Genomic DNA, 20,953 nt, shown 5'->3' on the forward strand with positions numbered 1-20,953 from the left:
AATGCATTTTATTACTTGTGTACTGGAATCATGTCAGATTTGAGATCTCGAAAATTTCAGAGCCTCCCTTTTTGACATGAAAATTATGGGTCAACCCCATAGAAAAGCATATACACTCAATTTTTCCAGGAAAATTTGTGGTAATTTTTTTCAGGGCCTCCCTTAGGAGGGTAAAAATTTTTCAGGGCCCCCCTTATTGCTAACATGATATTGCACAAGTACTGCATTCAACTGACATCATTTAAAGTGTTTAATGCTTACTTTATATGCGTAAAGTGCCAGTGGGGTGCCATGATTTCTTTCGAGGGGGGCATTGGGGGTCAAAGTGAATTTCAGGGGGGTCAAAATCAACAAATTTTGTGCAAAATTGCCGCAAAAGTGGAAATTATCGTAATTTTGGGTTTACAGGGGCAAGAGTTCTGACTGGGGAGGCATCCCCCACCACTATGGCACCGCTACTGGTAACTACATGTTCTCGTAGTCATTTACAGTAATAACCTGTATGAACAACTTCTAAGTTGTCATTTCAGTACATTTTTGTGTAATATGGAGTTTTCTACAGTGGCACCAGTATTACGTCCATTCAACTGACATTAACTCTTGTTTTGGTGGAACTTTGTACTTTACCATGCTTGTTTAAAGTTGCAGTGTTTATGTTGTGCACACATTTAATATTTCTTTTCTAAAATGCATAAAAGTACACCCAGAGATGTGAGATGCCAGTCACAGTAATAATAAGGTTTGAAAAGATATGAAAATTCACATCCTAGAAAGTTATTATTCAACCCAATATTGTTTTACTGAAAACTGCTATGGCCATGTGTTTTGAACTGATACACTGATAGCCATGGAGTCGTGACATTGCTGCCAGAATTTTATGTTCTTGTTCAAATTTAGTTCACATCATGATGGGGAGGAGAGTCAAAGATCATTAAGGGGTCACTTGTGCGAAACAAAATTCCTTAAAATACCTCTTCTGTTGCAATAACATAGCACATGCATGGACTTTAGCCAATGTCTCATGATGGGGTGTTCTGAGATTTTGGGGTCAAGGTCATTAATGGGTCACACCACGGCTCATTTCACATTTTAGGTGTGATGCAGTTGACAGGGACCCAGCTATGAAATTGGATTTGTCTATATATTGTAAAGGGCCTGTGTGCAATTTTACACTATTTTGGCCCAAAATATGGTGTGGGGGTGGGAGCTAAAGGGAAGGGGCGTAGGGCAATTTTGGGGGCCCAGGCCCATCTGGCCCAATGGTAAATGTGGCCCTAGATGTACTGCAAGCCATGTAACACATATCATAGCTAACTTAAGTCCAAATATATAAAATAAATATATAATACATATTGCACCCATAAAATTATATTCCTGTGACAGTTGGTGTATACACAAAATTGAATCCCCAATTTTTAAAGAGGAGTTGCATGGGTCTCAAAGCATTTGGTGTTAGCGTGTGCTGAAGTACATTGCAGAGTAAAGCCTGTATGTCTTTGTGAAACTGGACTCTTAAGCCATGGTAAAGTAAATTCAAGTTATATCAAGGACTTGATAATATTTGTGTACAACATCTTACAGAATATGCCTTATTTTTCCACCTTAAAATACACTTTATACAAGAAACTGTATTTTGTTATTCATTGTTGCTACACATTTATTATATTGCTATATAATTGTGTAGTCCTGTAGGTTGTAGAGTATCTTTTCGAATAATAACACCCAACAATTTGTATGCTAAAAAGTGTATTCCTGAGTAATTTGCAGAAATTATCCTAATTATCAACTCAGCAGTTTTTCCCATTTTCCCTCATTGCACCATCCTGTATGTCATTTAATATTACATTTAGCTTGTAAATATACAAAGTGGTACTGTTTTAATTAGTGAAATCACACACCCATGCATTGTAAATGACACCATGTCATGCCTCAATGAGAACTGCATTGGGGAACATTGGAAAAAAATTGTTGCAAGCTAAACTGGTTTACATTATTCCCAACCTGTTTTGGAATGCAATCCCATGTCAATATTGTGCCACATATCCTACCTTTTTCCAGCTCTCAGTCTCACAACCTATGTGTTGAGCGTATGACCCCCAAAACGACCCACTGTGACAGTGGTTGAGACCCACTGATTATTCTGTAGTCTCGATTCTAAAGTCGGATTACTCAGAACCCCATGTTAAAATGTTGTCACACCATATACCCGAGTAGTCTCAGGATCCCACGTTTAGAGCTTATGACCATAAATAAGGTCATGATTACAGGGTATAGAACCTCTGCTAATCCGTTAGCCAAATAAATGTACGCAAACATTGAGACCTCAAAATGAAGGATAAAATCATTGCTTCCTACTAGTGATAGGCTGTACTGCCCATCAACTCAAATCGTTTCAAAAGCTGAATTGAAGCAGCTTATCCTTCTGAGCGTTTTGACACCTTAAAAAATCGGTTGAAAAAATGAGACAGTGCCGGCCAAAAACTACGCATTTTCACTAGTATTTTGACAATTATGGGCATTTTCTTTGTTGTTTGTTAGATTCTATTGTTTATTTACATGATTTTAGGTCCCCTGGATATATTTACAAAATTTTTACACAAATCGTATGTTTTGATGCAAGTTAAATTTAACAGCTAAATTAAGATGTGAGGGCTCTGTTCAGCCTAATAGCTGTTACGTATCCCCCTACTGAAATTTTGTCATTTTTATTATCAAATGAAAGTTACTGATAAATAACAGCATCTGTCCAAATTTGAACTTGCAAGCCTTTTTCACTTGTTTGAAAATGTGTAGAGATGCTTCCATGGAATTACATGCGATACAAAGTTCGTTGACCCCTGTATATTGCTATGGGCAGGTTACCCCTATATTAAAAATTAGTGCCACGGTCACACCAAATGTGATAAAAGGCTGAAAATTTCAGAATATCGATGATTGATGATTATCTCTATGATTAACTTAAACAACAAATAGTTGCGATAGGGTCGCTAAAGGAAAAGCGCCCTCACGGCCTAATTTTACCCAAAATTGCAAATTTGAAGAACACCAAAAGTTTTAATTTGACACAAAGTGCATAAATGACCTTCCTAGACCTAAAACTATGTAAGTAGATCTAAAAATGCATTACATAATCCTTAATGTGATCAAATGCTCTTAAAACTAGACAATGAAGGTCAAATCTGCCCCCCCTTCCTGTGTTTGGCCGGCACTGTCTCAATTTTTGGCCGATTTCAATAAAATTGATGTCAAATTATTCAGAACACCAAGCTGCATCAAATAAGCTGGTACCCTAAGCTGTTTGCAACATCACCATACAACCTATCACCATTCCTACTTGTTTTCACAAAATACGAGAATTGTCTTTTTTTTGTCTTGGGCAATTTTACATGGAAATTAGCACTCAAAGGTCATATCCTTATATTGTTAAATAGAATGTCGGTAACAATTCGTCGCTGGTCTATGTAGAATACCTGCATTTATCATGAAAAAACGCTGTTTTGAGAAAAATGCATTTGAAAATTTTTCCAATTCATGAAGGCTCACTAGAAAGCACTAAAATCAAATGTCACTATCATTGTTACAGAACATAGGAACATTGATAAATATTGCAAGCATTAGGAGTAATACTAATTAAAAGTCATTTTCTATCCTTTCTACACTGATATGCCACTGATATTCCGGTATACAATAAGCAATTGCACTTGCAGTTACACGAGAGCTTACGCGGTGGCATATCATGATATGCGGTAGGGCCTATGCCAGAGCACAAAATCAAATTTTCATGCAATGTAAAAAACATGGCATATCACACTAATCAGTGCTGTATCTAATTAACTAATTACCTTTGTCTCAAATTTTTTGCAGAGTAAAGCGTTTCATTTGAGAATGTAGATTATGAAATGCAACTTAAGCTCATTTTTTTTGTCAAAAAATCGTCATGCCGGTATGCTAGATCAGCGACAATTTCATTCATGTTATGTTTGTGTTTGTTCTTGTTATATGTGACATGGTTATCTGCAGGCCATTGTGTTGTTTTTTGTCCTCGTTATATGTCACGATTGCAGACGAACCACAGAGTTTACCTATTGTTCTTGAATTGTAGGTAATCTCTTCGACAAGGGAGTTCTGGGGTCCGTCGGACTAGAGCTGGAACTGGACCTTGCACCCAACATAGATATACACGAATTGAGACTAATTGAGACGAATTGAAACAAATTGAGACAAATTGAAACAAATTGAGACGAATTGAATTGAAATGATCGAATTGAATTGAAGATACACTGATATAACACTGATTGAATTGCATTGCATCTCAATGAACATGGAGAATGTAACATGGAACTACCGGATTTATCCCATCACAATGTAAGTATGTATGGTATACCAAAGCATCACCAAGGTTGGACAAATATATAGCAAAGTACAGCCAATCATAAGTCTACCCATGCATATGACTGATAGAAAACATGAAATAAGACTGATAGAAAACAAGAAATAAGACTGATAGGAAGCATGACAGATCAAAGATGAAATGAAAGTATAGGCCTTTACCAAAGCATACCCAATATAGCCATCTTGGCGTAACCAAATACACCTAAGCATACCCAAGTATAGTCGAGCATAGACAAATGTAACATAGTTATGAATGTTTACATATTATTAGTATCTCGTGATTCTTATTCATGAGACATTTTGCCTAATAATGAACATGGAAAATTGAACTACCTGATTTATTCCATTATGTAACTTTTAATTAGCCAAACAAAGTGAAGGATAGACAAATATAAAAAAACAAAGCAGACAATGCACAGCCAAAATTAAGTAAAGCCTTGTTATAAATATTTATTATTAACATTGATAATTTGCATCTCGTGATTCTTACATTAAACAGATACCAAAAATCTAACGTAAATTAGCTTTTAAATTAATTGCATAACAATGCAAGTAAATTTTAATTATGATATAGCCAAGTTAAGTCAAGGATATTAAATCGAAGCACAGCCAATTATACCCCAGTTATTATGGATAATTATCTATAATGCTAATTACATTTCGTAATTCTTTCATGCTTAGCAAAAAACAATGGATATGGAGTATTAAACATGTAATACCAGATTTAATTAACTATTAAAGGGTGTTGTTATATCACCGATGAAATAGGATAACGTAAGCCTACACCAAAGCATACCTAATATAGGCTGGCGCAACCAAACACACCTAAGTATACCCAAGTGTAGTCAAGCATAGACAAATGCAGCCCATGGCAGTTATCAGTATTTATATATCATTTTGTAACTTAAAATCAACCTATAACTGCAACTTGAAATCGACCTATAACTGCAACTTGAAATCAACCTATATAACTGCAAACAGTGCAAATTGAACTCAACCTATAAATGCTACTTGAACTCGCCCTATAACTGCAACTTGAACTCGCCCTATAACTGCAACTTGAACTCAACCATAACTTCAACTCAACCTATAACTGCAGCTTCAACTCAACCTATAAATGCAACTTGATGAACTTATAACTACAACTTGAACTCATCAATTGAGCGATCAAGTTCTTATTACCACAAATTCTATTACAATAAGAACTATCATTAATTCAGAACCTATGCAACAATATTTCACATCTGCAAGTAATCTGCAGAAATGCAAAGACAGGTTTAAAAGCTTTTAAAGAACTGGTTATTATAATTATATCTTCAACTGATAAAACAATGGCCTTAAATTCTTCAAAAGAAAATGCATAATGAACATTGCATAGGATTTAAGTCCTGTATTGGAAGTTAAAACCGAATTTGAAATGTGACTTTTAGAATCAATTAAAACATAAGTATGGAAGTACAACAATAATGTGAACGGTGCAGTTCTCTTTATTGGCTATGGGGTCTGTAGATTGGTTCCGTATGATATAAAACATAGCGTTTAATAAGCTTACAACCGACCCTGGGTAATGCTAAAATCTACATTCGTACTTCACTTAATATCTCAAATTAGTGTTGTCTAAAACTAGTGTTCTGTTGAAGTATATATAAAGTGACAATTGACGGTTAGACCTCTTCTTGAGTCTTGACTCTTCGTGCAGTCCCGTTAAAGTAAGAATTTTACAGAATCATCAACGACACGAAGTAGTTTCATCATAAAGTACTCCGATATATTTCATTCAAAGAATTTTCTTTTGTACATCAGTTAACATATTAATCCGTAGTTAAGTGTTATAAATAATTCCTAGTTTAGTTTTTATAGTGTTCTATATATTATATACATAAACTTGTTTGTTTAAAAGTTACATTTATTGTTACAATTAATTCTTGTAGTTATAATTTTCTACTTTTACGTATTTTAATAGATATCGTTAATATTTTTGCCGTTATATTGTATTAAACGTTTCATTGTTCGCGTTTATTAAACTTATACCAATTAGCTTAATCCATTTATTACTGTTTATTCAATTACATTATTTTTGAAAATGCCTAGACGTTCTGCAAAAGCACGTGCCAGATTGGCATTTCTCAAGAACTCACAGGACAATAATCATGATAATCCTGATAGTAAAATCGAATGTAGCGAATCTGTGAGCTTAATTGACAAAAAGCCGGATATGAATAGGCCTACAGGTGGCATTAGATTAACCTATGCAAACAGAATTTTGGCAAATTTTCATCAAGGAGATGTCCAATTCAGCGAAGAATCAAGAGCTTTACAATGTTCATGTAATGCATTGGTAATGTTATGCTATATGCCGATTATTTCCCACAATTTGGCATCCGATGATTTAGACCAAATTTTGATATATGGCGACGAATTGTACAAGATAACATCTCGGGAACTAAATGCTAATGGCCAACTCGATCGTAGCAAGTATCTAAATAGTGAACAATTGCCGACGACTTGTACCTTTGGCAGTTCATCTTTCCCGATTCGATATTTGATTCAAAGATATGGAAGATTAGACGCTACTACAGAGAGTGCATTAGGACCACTTGATGTTGAATTCCGGATGCATTTCGTGTATCAAATTTTAACATTTTGATATTTGAACCTTACATGATGGCGATTTATAAGGACATTACATCAGGACAATATGTATTTTTTGATTCTCATTCACGAGATGAATTCGGTTTTCCAACATCAGAAGGAACTGCAGTTGCATTGTATTTTGAAAACTTTGAAAACCTTCACGACTTCCTGCTTCTCTTGTCTGAGGATTTGAATCTAAGATACAAAACCTTTGTCATTCAACCACTATCCATTGAAGTCGATACACATATATCTGTGAGTGATACAGACATTAGGTCTACCAAGACTGTTAATAAACCAGGATGTTTGGCATGGACTGAACAAAATATGACACCGTTGAAAAGTAGCCAAGATGGTTGCAGTTTGCCAAAACCAAGAAAAAAACTAACGAAACAACAAAAATGGTTCCAAAATAAACCAATAGAAGAACAAAATGAAATTCGTGCACAAAAAAGGAAAAGATCAAAGGAGCAGTACTCATCACCAGAATACGCAGAAAGAAAACGACAAAAAACACGACTTCAGTCTAGACTGCAGTATGAAGACTCTGATAAGGCCGACATAAAACGACAAAAAGCACGACTTCAGTATAAAGACCCTGAAAAGGCCGACGTAAAACGACAACAGGCACGACTTCAGTATGAAGACCCTGAAAAGGCTGACATAAAACGACAACAAGCACGACTTCAGTATGAGGACCCTGAAAAGGCTGACATAAAACGACAACAAGCACGACTTCAGTATGAAGACCCTGAAAAGGCTGACATAAAACGACAACAAGCACGACTTCAGTATGAAGACCCTGAAAAGGCTGACATAAAACGACAACAAGCACGACTTCAGTCTCGACTTCAGTATGAAGACCCTGAAAAGGCTGACATAAAACGACAACAAGCACGACTTCAGTCTCGACTTCAGTATGAAGACCCTGAAAAGGCTGACAGAAAACGACAACAAGCACGACTTCAGTCTCGACTTCAGTATGAAGACCCTGAAAAGGCTGACAGAAAACGACAACAAGCACGACTTCAGTCTCGACTTCAGTATGAAGACCCTGAAAAGGCTGACAGAAAACGACAACAAGCACGAAACCAGTCTCGACTTCAGTATGAAGACCCTGAAAAGGCCGACATAAAACGACAACATGTCCAGTCTAATAGATTAAAGAAATCGTCAGATATCGATACTGTTATTGCGAATTTCAAAAAATCGTGTAAAGAAAACCAACAACTGATATACATATGCCAAATATGCCAGCGAATCCTTTTCAAGCAACAGGTCAGAGCATTGTATAGAGACAGATATAATGAACGCATCCTACTCAAGAGTATACCAGCAAATATTGCAATTGCAGAATTGCCTCTTACTTCAGATAATGATAACCAAAATAAATGGATCTGTGAAGCCTGTCATAGAAATATGTTATCACATTCTGTTCCTAGATTAGCAACAGTAAATAATCTTAGTTTACATGAGCAGCCACCTGAACTGTCTCAGTTAAATATGCTGGAAAGACATCTCATTTCGCCTGCCATACTATTCATGAAGATGATTTCACTTATAAAGGGTGCTCAAAAGGAATCAATGGACAGGTTGTATGCGTCAAAGCTAATGTCGATAATACTGCTCGATGCTTACCAAGACTGCCAACGGAACAAAGTCTAATCAGAGTGAAACTGAAAAAGAAATTAGAGTACAAAGGACATCACATGTGCCAGGACGTAAATCCAACAAAAGTAAGGCAAGCTCTTGTCTGGTTAAAACAAAACAATCCAGAGTATGAAAGTATTGATATAAATTTCGACGAGTTTGACACTATGTTAGACGATCAGTTACTTCGCAATGAAAAACATCAGGCACAAAACGATCCGTTGGAAGAAACAATATCGGAATCAAGTCACCACACCAATGCTTCTGATGAACTTTTCGATGAAACCTTGAAGAACGATGATAAGTCATTCATACAAAGTACCGACTATGACGGAAGCTCTAGTGAATGTTACGATGACCACGTTATTAATGAGAACAGTGATCATGACTTCCATGATGATGATCTGGCCATTAGATTAACCTATGCAAACAGAATTTTCGCAAATTTTCATCAAGGAGATGTCCAATTCAGCGAAGAATCAAGAGCTGTACAATGTTCGTGTAATGCATTGGTAATGTTATGCTATATACCGAGTATTTCCCACAAATTGACATCCGATGATTTAGACCAAATTCTGATATATGGCGATGAATTGTACAAGACAACATCTCAGGAACTAAATGCAAATGGCCAACTCGATCGTAGCAAGTATCTAGATAGTGAACAATTGCCGACGACTTGTACCTTTGGCAATTCATCTTTCCCGATTCGATATCTGATTCAAAGATGTGGAAGATTAGACGCTACTCCAGACAGTGCGTTAAGATCACTTGATGTTGAATTACAGGACGCATTCCATGTATCAAATTTTAACATTTTGATATTTGAACCTTACATGATGGCGATTTATAAGGACATTACATCAGGACAATATGTATTTTTTTGATTCTCATTCACGAGATGAATTCGGTTTTCCAACATCAGAAGGAACTGCAGTTGCATTGTATTTTGAAAACTTTGAAAACCTTCACGACTATCTGCTTCTCTTGTCTGAGGAATTGCATCTAAGATACAAAACGTTTGTCATTCAACCACTAGCCCTAGAAGTCGATACATATATATCTGTGAGTGAAACAACAAACATTAGGTCTACCGATGTCAACCAAAATGAATCAGAATGTTCCAGTCATCTGGCCACTGACAATATGAGTAATGTTGAAGATCAACACAAAGATGATATTGCTAATGATGCAAATAAAGATAGCCAAACTACTAAAGACAATTCTGATCTGGATCCTATGATGATAGATGAGCCTTCCGAATATAAGCCTCCAGATGCATCAGAAAATAATGTACAAGCGAAACGGACTATGTTACAAATACCTCAGCACCACTTTTTTCGTTTCTACATCCAGTAGATTTTGCTCAATATGTTGCAGACAAACATGATGAATCAATAATGTGTCTTGCTCCAGGCGAAGGAAATATACCTGAAAAGGTTTTGGAAATGGAATCAAAGAGTTTTCCAACTGAATTTCCTGATGGCAAAAATACCTACATGGAAAAGAGAGAAAAAGATATCACCTTCACGATACTTTAATGCTCGCTTATTTTCAATGGACAACAGATTTGTCAGGAATCCGGAATATATATTTTTTGCTTTGTATGCAACAGAGGTTCACCAAATTCACTCCGGTATTTCTATCGCAATTAGAGTAGGTAATACTAAGACAGCAGGAGGTAGAAAGATAACTGCATCTATGTTGCGAGACAAGGAACAAGTAAAAAACCTAATCAAAAGGGACGAAGGATATAGATTCCTGACACAAATAAGAGGAACACCTGCTTATTGGGAAAGATCAAAGCGAGATCTGTTTGCAATGATACGTCAATTAGGAATCCCAACATTTTTCATGTCATTTAGTGCTGCAGACAGACGCTGGATCGAAATAACCAATGGTATCCTAATATCACAAGGCAAACCACCAATGACTGAAGAGCAACATAAGAACATGACATGGGAAGATCACTGTACTATCATCATGTCTAATCCTGCAGCAGCAGCCAGAATGTTTGAACGAAGAGTGCACACTTTAATTAAAGATGTAATGTGCTCATCAGCTAACCCAATTGGTAAAGTTGAGGACTATTACTACAGGACAGAGTTCCAACAAAGAGGTTGGCCACACATTCACATGATGGTATGGGTTAAAGATGCACCGAAGTTTGATGAAGATTCTGATGAAGATATTACAGAGTTTGTTGACAAGTATATATCTTGTGAACTGCCCCCTGAGACTGATGAAGAATTACATGAACTAGTGACCAATGTGCAACTACACAGTAAAAGTCATTCGAAATCATGTCGGAAAACTGGAAAAGTATGTCGGTTTAATTTTCCAAAACCACCATCCAACAGAACATTTATCTCCAGACCAGTTGAAGGGATAGAAGGAAATGAAGAAGATCTCGAATATCAAGAAGCTCTTGAACATAGAAAAGAAGATGAGACAAAGGCAAAGGAAACTTTAAAGAAGATTTGGGAACTTGTCGAAGGTAACACTGACGCAGATTTTGAACAAATACTCCGTACCGCACAAGTTACACAATCTGAATTTGAAGAGTACTTAGCATTGGTTACAAGAAAAAACACAATAAACCTGAAACGACGTATCCAAGATCAATGGATCAACAATTACAACCCACACTTGATTCGATGCTGGAATGGAAATATGGACATACAGTTCGTGTTAGATCCATTTGGTGCCGCCGTGTACATGCTTTCCTACATTACCAAATCTGAAAGAGAAATGGGTGATTTGTTAAGAAATGCACAGAGAGAAGCAAGGGAATTGGGAAATGATGATGCTGTTTCGCAATTGAGAAAACTTGGTAGTGTTTATTTGCAACATAGAGAAATAAGTGTCATGGGCGCCATCTACCTAATCTGTAGCATGCCTCTACGAAATAGTACCAGAAAGGTCATCTTTGTTCAAACTGATTTGGACGGACACAAAATTTCATTGCCATTGAAAGAGGTACAAGCAAACGCAGGGAAATCTGAACAAGTTTGGAAAACATCCCAAATTGAAAAGTATATAGGTAGACCAAGAACCTCAAAGTATAATAACATGTGCATGGCTAAATTTTTCTCCAGTCATTATCAAGTATCAGGCAAATCAGATAATATCAATGCCAGTCCAGATGAATTAATTGATGACGAAACAGAAAATGAAGAAGATAACGAAACAGATGCTGGAGATATTGAGCAAACTGAACCCGAGAATGAACAAGATGTACGTAATGACGAAACAAACAATGAAGCAGAAAACGAAACAGATGTTGAGCAAACTGAATCAGAGAATGAACAAGATGTAGGTGATGAAGCAAGTAATGAGAAACAAGCAAAATCTTGCCAACGAAATAAACCAATCGAACTGCAAAATTGCTCCATCAAGATGAAAGAACGTACAAGAGGAAAACCAGCTGTTATTCGTTACCCAAGAGTATCAGTTAAGAAAGACAGTGAGCGTTATCATATGAACATGCTACGCTTATATTTGCCACACAGAAATGAACAAATCAAGCCAAATGCCTTTACCAAATATGAAGATTATCATATGAAAGGTAATGTGAATATCAATGGCAAAAGAGCACGAGTCAAAGATATAGTTAAAGAAAATATGCAAGAGTTTGAACCAGCAACTGATCAACTAGATGAAGCATGGGATGCGATTCAACATGTTGCAGAACTTCAAGATGCATGGGCAGCAATCAATCCACAAGGTGAACAACAACGTCTGGATGACCAATTAGACCGCAATTTAGTTCAAGATTCAGATGATGAATTTGCCGAAATTGAAGTTCCTGAACTGCAGTCACGACAAAATATACATCAGGGAGATCAACCTAGATGTGCGATTGAAACATGCGATCCTGAAATAACCGAAGAACAAGCACAACACATGATGCGCCAACTGAACGAAAAGCAACGTCAGGTATTTAATCATGTTTCAAAATGGTGTGACGATAAAGCAAGAGATCAGAGTGTCGACCCATTTCAAATGTTTGTTACTGGAGGTGCAGGAACCGGAAAGTCGCATGTTATCAAATGCATTCAGTACTATGCAAAAAAAGTATTTGCACGCATGACAGAATCCGCCGAAGATATGACAGTCTTGTCACTTGCTCACCTTGGAACAGCTGCATTCAATATTTGTGGTCAAACAATCTGCTCCGGATTAAAAATTAATCCTAAATCTCAAAAAGAATACAAACCACTTGGTGAAGAATCACTAAACACTTTACGAGTCAAATATCGGCATTTGCAATTAGTAATTATAGACGAAATTTCAATGGTTAGTACAACTCAGCTGACATATATATTCGGACGGTTGCAGCAGATTAAAGGAACATATACTGACTTTGGCAATGTGTCAATCCTAGCAGTGGGAGATTTCTATCAATTGCCACCAATTAGCCCACCTACACCATTATGCTTTCCACACGACGAAATTTTTGAAAGATATATGGAACCCACTCTTTCAAATAGTTGAGCTCAAAGAAATCATGCGCCAAAAAGATGATGCTATCTTTGCTCAAATGCTTAATCGGCTACGTGAACGGAAAAAGAAGCAACCACTGCAAAAGACAGACAAAGAATTGCTCGAATCACGAAGAGTTGAGGAAAATAATCTAACAGCGCCTCCTGATGCATTGCATTTGTTTTACCTTAACAAAGATGTCGATAGCCACAATGAAAGAAAACTTGCGTCACTGAACACTGAAATGTTCACCATTAAAGCTAATGACGTTGACCAAAGAGGTGGACGAATTATCCAAGTGCATGAAACGCCACATAGAACAACACGTGCAGATGATACTTCTTTAGCATCTTACCTGAAATTAGCAGTAGATGCTCGAGTTATGCTCATAGCAAATGTAGATGTTTCAGATGGACTATGTAACGGAGTTCCTGGCATAGTGAAAGGAATCGAGTTCTGCAATTCTCAAAATATGCCAATTGTTGTATATGTCAAATTTGACAGTGATCGAGTTGGTTCAAAAACACGAACTACCCAGTTTATTCCACCACACTATGCAGGATGTGTACCAATAAAGCCACGTAAAGAATCGTTCCAGGTCAAAGGTAGAACATTCACTACGACAAGAGAACAGATGCCATTGAAACTTGCATGGGCTGTTACTGTTCATAAAGTGCAGGGCCAAACGACAGATCAGGCAGTGATTTCTATGAAAGGTCTAAGAAAATCGATGGCTTACGTGGCACTCAGTCGAGTCACTCATCTTGAAGGAATGTATTTGATGGATTATGATGAATCCCGCATCTTTTGTAATGAAGATATCGAAGCAAACGTCGCCAAAATGCCTACATGTGATCTTTCCAAAGCAAACCCTTTGACAGAAATCGACCACAACACAAATTTTGTAATCGCTCATCACAACATACAGAGTTTACATCGACACATAGATGATCTCAAAAAGAACCCAGAAATAAGAAAGGCCCATGTGATCTGTTTGTCTGAAACATGGCTTACCGACGACAGTAACCTCGACTCTGTTTCAATTGAAGGATACACATTGGAAGTAGTTAACTCTGGAAATGGTAGAGGTGTCGCTATGTATATTCAGAACGGCATCCGTTATACAGTAGTACCACTTTTCAGTAATGAATGTGATATACTTGCCATAAGAACAAGTGGAAAAACAAACTTGCTGGTTGCGACAATATACAAGCCTATGGCAACAAGTACAAGCACGTTTAGCACAGAAATGAACAATATCACAGCCCAAATGGAAGTACTAGATACAGATTACAAAGTACTCGTCGGAGATTTCAATCGCAACTTGTTCAAAGAAACCATTTTACCCGCTTTCAGACAATACCATCAGGTCATCTCCAATTCTACCACCGCTAAAGGAACTCTGCTAGATCACATTTATGTCAAGCCCAAGCCCAAGCAATACCAAGCATCTGTAATGACAACATATTACAGCTACCATCAGCCAACATTTATTGCCATAACGTATTAGCAATTCTTTTCAGGTAAACCATTTAGATTTACAAACAAAGACGATTCCCTTGTACTGAAACAAAACAATAAAGGTAAAATGTTTGATTATATGCAAAAGCAAGTTTAAGAGCAGGATAACTGTTAACTTATGTCAAAATTAATATAAACCATGCACTTAGTAATGTCTTGCATGAGAATCTAAATTTTATATATCTTTTTAAAAAGAATTGAGCTCAGTGAAACATCTTTATGTTAATCCAAGTATTTTGTTATACGCAATAATTGTGACATAGCAGATGTTAATTAATATCTATATAACATTGTTTAATTGTACAATGATCTATGAATGTTTCATGAATCGGATTATTTAAATATTGTGTTTTTCCTGCATATTTTATACTCGTCTTTAACAGTTTCAATACCTCATTTATCAAAAATAAAATACACGAATCATGTCAATCAATTACCGAATTTCATCATACTATAACTTATATAATATAACGAACATCGTCATTCCATTGAACTACTTTTCAACATGTTCATATTCAAAGTGTAAAAAATGCATTTTCATAATTTGTTAATGGTTCAGAGAATTGGTACACATATATGCCTCTATCTTAGTATAACTTTTAGAAAATGCAACGGGGCCTACAATAAAAATTATAAGCATGCGTATTTCTGTGACATAACCTCGATAATTATGTTGTAATTCTATTTATGCTTTCACATTGTCCGGCCTATTATACATGGCATCACTATATCAGATAATATTGTAGTCGCTTTTTATTCACTTTTTTGTAAATTATATATACCTTCACTTTGTGCAATATCAATAAAATATTCTGTTTATATTTCAATAATGTATTAATGTCACTCTGTATATAGCCTACATAAAATAATTTGTCATGAATCATAATAAATTATTTGCAATTATTGTATATACTATATGCTAACCAATAATTATAATTGAGTCTTAGTTAAGACTCGTATGCCCAGGGTAGGGCAATTTGTGCGTATGTTAGAAATGGGGCAACTTTGTCTTCTCTGCAGACAAAGTACACTGTTCTGGACCCCTTTCTATCTACAACAAAAATTGCACTAGTCAGAAACGAGTCTTAGTCTCCTACTTTGTCTTCTCTTGATTTGACAAAGTACAGTCTTGCGGGTCCTGGGCACTGAGGACGAATCCGCAAATCTCTTGCTGCTTCAAATTGTTTAGGAATATCATCATTTGCATAGCTTAACCACGTGGCTTGAGCAGAGTTGTGTTCGACAAAACACGAACATCTATGCCCGTGACCCTATACTTATCTCCTTTTCCTGCCCACAAACACAAATTTGGTAACCAACATGCCCCTTCTCAGTGCCACAAATAACATGGCAAAGTAATGCCACGTGCACACAAACATTGACATTAGCCAATGTATATGGGGTTTTCATATATTTTGGGGTCAAAGGTCATTAAAAGCTATTAAAGGTTCACAACACGGCTGTGTTCGTGGGTTAGACCACAGCTAAGTCTAGTTCTTTCTTCTTCTGGCAACAAAGCGTGACATTTTGCGTGACTTGCCACGTTTCGCCCTAGCTCTCTTATGCTTTGACAGATTTCAACTATACTTGAGCCAAATGACCACTGGATTAGGCCAAACCTTACATTTGACTTTAACCTGACTGTGACCTTTGACCTTGACCTTATGGTCAAAAATGTTGATTACAAAAAAAATGCTTCTCTTTCCACAAATTACATGCAATGATCATGTGACTCATGCATATGAATCAACATGTGGCAGTGCTGAAAACTTATTAAAAAAATTGAGGTCAAAGGTCATTAAGGGGTCATTTCCGGTAAAAGTCTGAAAAATTTGTAAAAAATATTCAAAAAATCACTGTCTTTACAAATTATATAGCAGAGAGTCGCCATTAGCACACATGCATTGCTACTAGCCAGGGTCTTTAGGATGCCCACAGTTCTGGGGTCAAAGGTCATTAAGGGGTTACTTCCGGTCAAAAACCAAAATTATCAAAAATGTTCAAAAAATTTTATCTCAAAATGTAAACAGACCAGAGTGACATAAACTTCATATATGCATTAGTGTTACCCAATGTATGCACGGTATTTTTATTTTTTTTTTCAAAGGTCATTTAGACGTCATTTCCGGTTTTAAGCTAAATAACTTCAAGAATTTTTATCTCCATAACTAAGCATAGTAGATTTTTTTAATTTAAACTGTAACAATGCATTTTCGCGGTGTATATGAGGTTTTTTTTATATTGGGGTCAAAGGTCATTAAGGAGGTCAAAACGTCAAATTTGCAAAAAAATGTTTAAAATTACGGAACAGTAGCTGTATCTCAGCCTATGGAAGACGGATAAAGCCCCTACATGCTACAGTGAAGCACCATTAATGGTGTGAGATGTCCGTAATAGCCGGTCAAAGTTCAAACTTTAAGTTAAGACTGGCATTTCCGGCCCCGGCTAGGACCAGATCTGTAACCAGATCTAGTTTCTTCTTTCTTCTTTCTTCTTTCTTCTGGCAACCAATCAACTGCATCTAGCTTCGCAAAGGATTGACAGATTTCAACCAAAGTTGACCCAAATGACCACTGGGCTAGGCCAAACCTTCCATTTGACTTTGACCTCGCTGTGACCTTTGACCTAGCTATAATGGTCAAAAATGTGATTTCAAAAAAAATGCTACTCCTTCCACAAATTTCATGCAATGATCATGTGACTCATGCATATGAATCAACATGTGGCAGTGCTTAAAACTTCCTAAAAAGAATTGAGGTCAAAGGTCATTAAGGGGGTCATTTCCGGTCTGAAAGCTAAAAATATTCAAAAAATCACTGTCTTTACAAAATATATAGCAGAGAGTCGCCATTAGCACACATGCATTGCTACTAGCCAGGGTCTTTAGGATGCCTACAGGTTTGGGGTCAAAGGTCATTAAGGGGTTACTTCCGGTCAAAAACCAAAAATGTTCAAAAAATTTTATCTCAAAATGTAAACAGACCAGAATAATATAACCAACATACATGAATAAGTGTTCCCTGATGTATGCATGGTATTTTTATTTTGGGGGTCAAAGGTCATTAAGGGGTCACTTCCTGTTTTTAGCTGAATAACTTTAAGAATTTTTATCTCAAGAACTGAACATGTTAGAATTTTTTAATTAAAATTGGAACAATGCATTTTGTCGGTGTACATAAGGTTTTTTTACATTGAGGTCAAAGGTCATTAAGGGGGTCAAAAGGTCAATCAAAAATTTTCAAAAAATCAAAATCCATGTATAAGTTCCGATTAAGCTGAAATTCACCAGGAATATTTCTTATGACATCCTAAGCACAGTGCAAGAGCAGTTGACCCCATCCGTAACCCAGGGGTCAAGTTATAGGGGTCAAATTGCGGCTTGTATTCAGCGTCTGTTGACTCTAGTTCTTTCTTCTTCTTCTTTCTTCTGGCAACCGCAATCAACTGCATGTAGCTCCGCAAAGGATTGACAGATTTCAACCAAAGTTGACCCAAATGACCACTGGGCTAGGCCAAACCTTCCATTTGACTTTGACCTCGCTGTGACCTTTGACCTAGCTATAATGGTCAAAAATGTGATTTCACAAAAAATGCTACTCCTTCCACAAATTTCATGCAATGATCATGTGACTCATGCATATGAATCAACATGTGGCAGTACTTAAAACTTCCTAAAAAGAATTGAGGTCAAAGGTCATTAAGGGGGTCATTTCCGGTCTGAAAGCTAAAAATATTCAAAAAATCACTGTCTTTACAAAATATATAGCAGAGAGTCGCCATTAGCACACATGCATTGCTACTAGCCAGGGTCTTTAGGATGCCTACAGGTTTGGGGTCAAAGGTCATTAAGGGGTTACTTCCGGTCAAAAACCAAAATGTTCAAAAAATTTTATCTCAAAATGTAAACAGACCAGAATAATATAACCAACATACATGAATTAGTGTTCCCTGATGTATGCATGGTATTTTTATTTTGGGGGTCAAAGGTCATTAAGGGGTCACTTCCTGTTTTTAGCTGAATAACTTCAAGAATTTTTATCTCAAGAACTGAACATGTTAGAATTTTTTAATTAAAATTGAAACAATGCATTTTGTCGGTGTACATAAGGTTTTTTTTACATTGAGGTCAAAGGTCATTAAGGGGTCAAAAGGTCAATCAAAAATTTTCAAAAATCAAAATCCATGTATAAGTTCCGATTAAGCTGAAATTCACCAGGAATATTTCTTATGACATCCTAAGCACAGTGCAAGAGCAGTTGACCCCATCCGTAACCCAGGTGTCAAGTTATAGGGGTCAAATTGCGGCTTGTATTCAGCGTCTGTTGACTCTAGTTACAAGCCGACGTCAAACGTCGGCTTGTGCTGTCTCTTCTCAATTCTTCTTTCTTCTTCTTTACACAGCCGTGACGTTAGTCACGGCTGTGTCTTTTTTCTTACAGGTTCTTTCTTCTTTCTTTCTTCTTTCTTTCTTCTTTCTTTCTTCTTTCTGCCGACCATTACATTTGCTCTAGCACTCACATGCTTGGACCGATTTTGACCTGACTTGGTCACAGCCATCATTGTCCATGCCCCTACATGTCACATGAAACTCATGGGGTCAAAGGTCACGCAGGGGTCATAGGGGTCAAAAACGTGATTTCAACTCAAAATGCTTCTTCTCCTACAGATTACGTATGACGGTGACCCCACTTGCACACATGCATTACTATTACCCAGTGTCTATGGGGTCCTCACAGATTTGGGGTCAAAGGTCATTAAGGGGTCACTTCCGGTATAAAACGAAAAACCTTCAAAAATTTTTATTTGCTAAGAAAAACATAGGACAGTAACGGTATGTTCACACATAAATTGTAATTACCCTGTGTATATGTGGTATTTTTGTATTTAGGGTCAAAGGTCATTGAGGGGCCACTTCCGGTACAAAACGAAATACCTTTAAAATGCTTCTTCTCCCACAAATTACGTAGGACAGTAACACCACTTGCATACATGCATTGTTATTATCCAGTGTCTATGGGGTCCTCACAGATTTGGGGTCAAAGGTCATTAAGGGGTCACTTCCGGTATAAAACGAAAAACCGTCAAAAATTTTATTTGCTAAGAAAAACATAGGACAGTAACGGTATGTTCACACATGAATTGTGGATACCCAATTCATATGTGGTATTTTTTTATTTGGGGTCAAACGTCATTAAGGGGTCACTTCCGGTATAAAACGAAAAACCGTCAAAAATTTTTATTTGCTAAGAAAAACATAGGACAGTAACGGTATGTTCACACATGAATTGTGGGTACTCAATTCATATGTGGTATTTTTTTATTTGGGGTCAAATGTCATTAAGGGGTCACTTCCGGTCTGAGACGAAAAACCTTCAAAATGCCCCTTCTGCCACAAGTAACATAGCAAAGTGGTGCCACATGCACCCATGCATTGACATTAGCCTATGTCTATGGCCGTTTTCATATATTTTGGGGTCATAAGGTCATTAGGGGTAACAACACGGCTGTGTTCGTGGGTTAGACCACAGCTTAGTCTAGTTCTTCTTTCTTCTTCTGGCAACCGCAATCAACTGCATGTAGCTCCGCAACGGATTGACAGATTTCAACCAAAGTTGACCCAAATGACCATTGGGCTAGGCCAAACCTTCCATTTGACTTTGACCTCGCTGTGACCTTTGACCTAGCTATAATGGTCAAAAATGTGATTTCACAAAAAAATGCTACTCCTTCCACAAATTACATGCAATGATCATGTGACTCATGCATATGAATCAACATGTAGCAGTGCTTATACCGTGCTAAAAAGAGTTGAGGTCAAAGGTCATTAAGGGGGTCATATCCGGTCTGAAAGCTAAAAATATTCAAAAAATCACTGTCTTTACAAATTATATAGCAGAGAGTCGCCTTTAGCACACATGCATCGCTACTAGCCAGGGTCTTTAGGATGCCTACAGTTTTGGGGTCAAAGGTCATTAAGGGGTTACTTCCGGTCAAAAACCGAAATATTCAAAAAATTTTATCTCAAAATGTAAACAGACCAGAGTAATATAACCATAATACATGAATCAGTGTTCCCTGATGTATGCATGGTATTTTTATTTTGGGGTCAAAGGTCATTAAGGGTCACTTCCTGTTTTTAGCTGAATAACTTTAAGAATTTTTATCTCAAGAACTAAACATGTTAGAATTTTTAATTAAAATTGGAACAATGCATTTTGTCGGTGTATACAAGGTTTTTTTTTTTCATTGAGGTCAAAGGTCATTAAGGGGG

Source organism: Amphiura filiformis, chromosome 10, assembly GCF_039555335.1.
Source record: "Amphiura filiformis chromosome 10, Afil_fr2py, whole genome shotgun sequence".
Taxonomy (NCBI): domain Eukaryota; kingdom Metazoa; phylum Echinodermata; class Ophiuroidea; order Amphilepidida; family Amphiuridae; genus Amphiura; species Amphiura filiformis.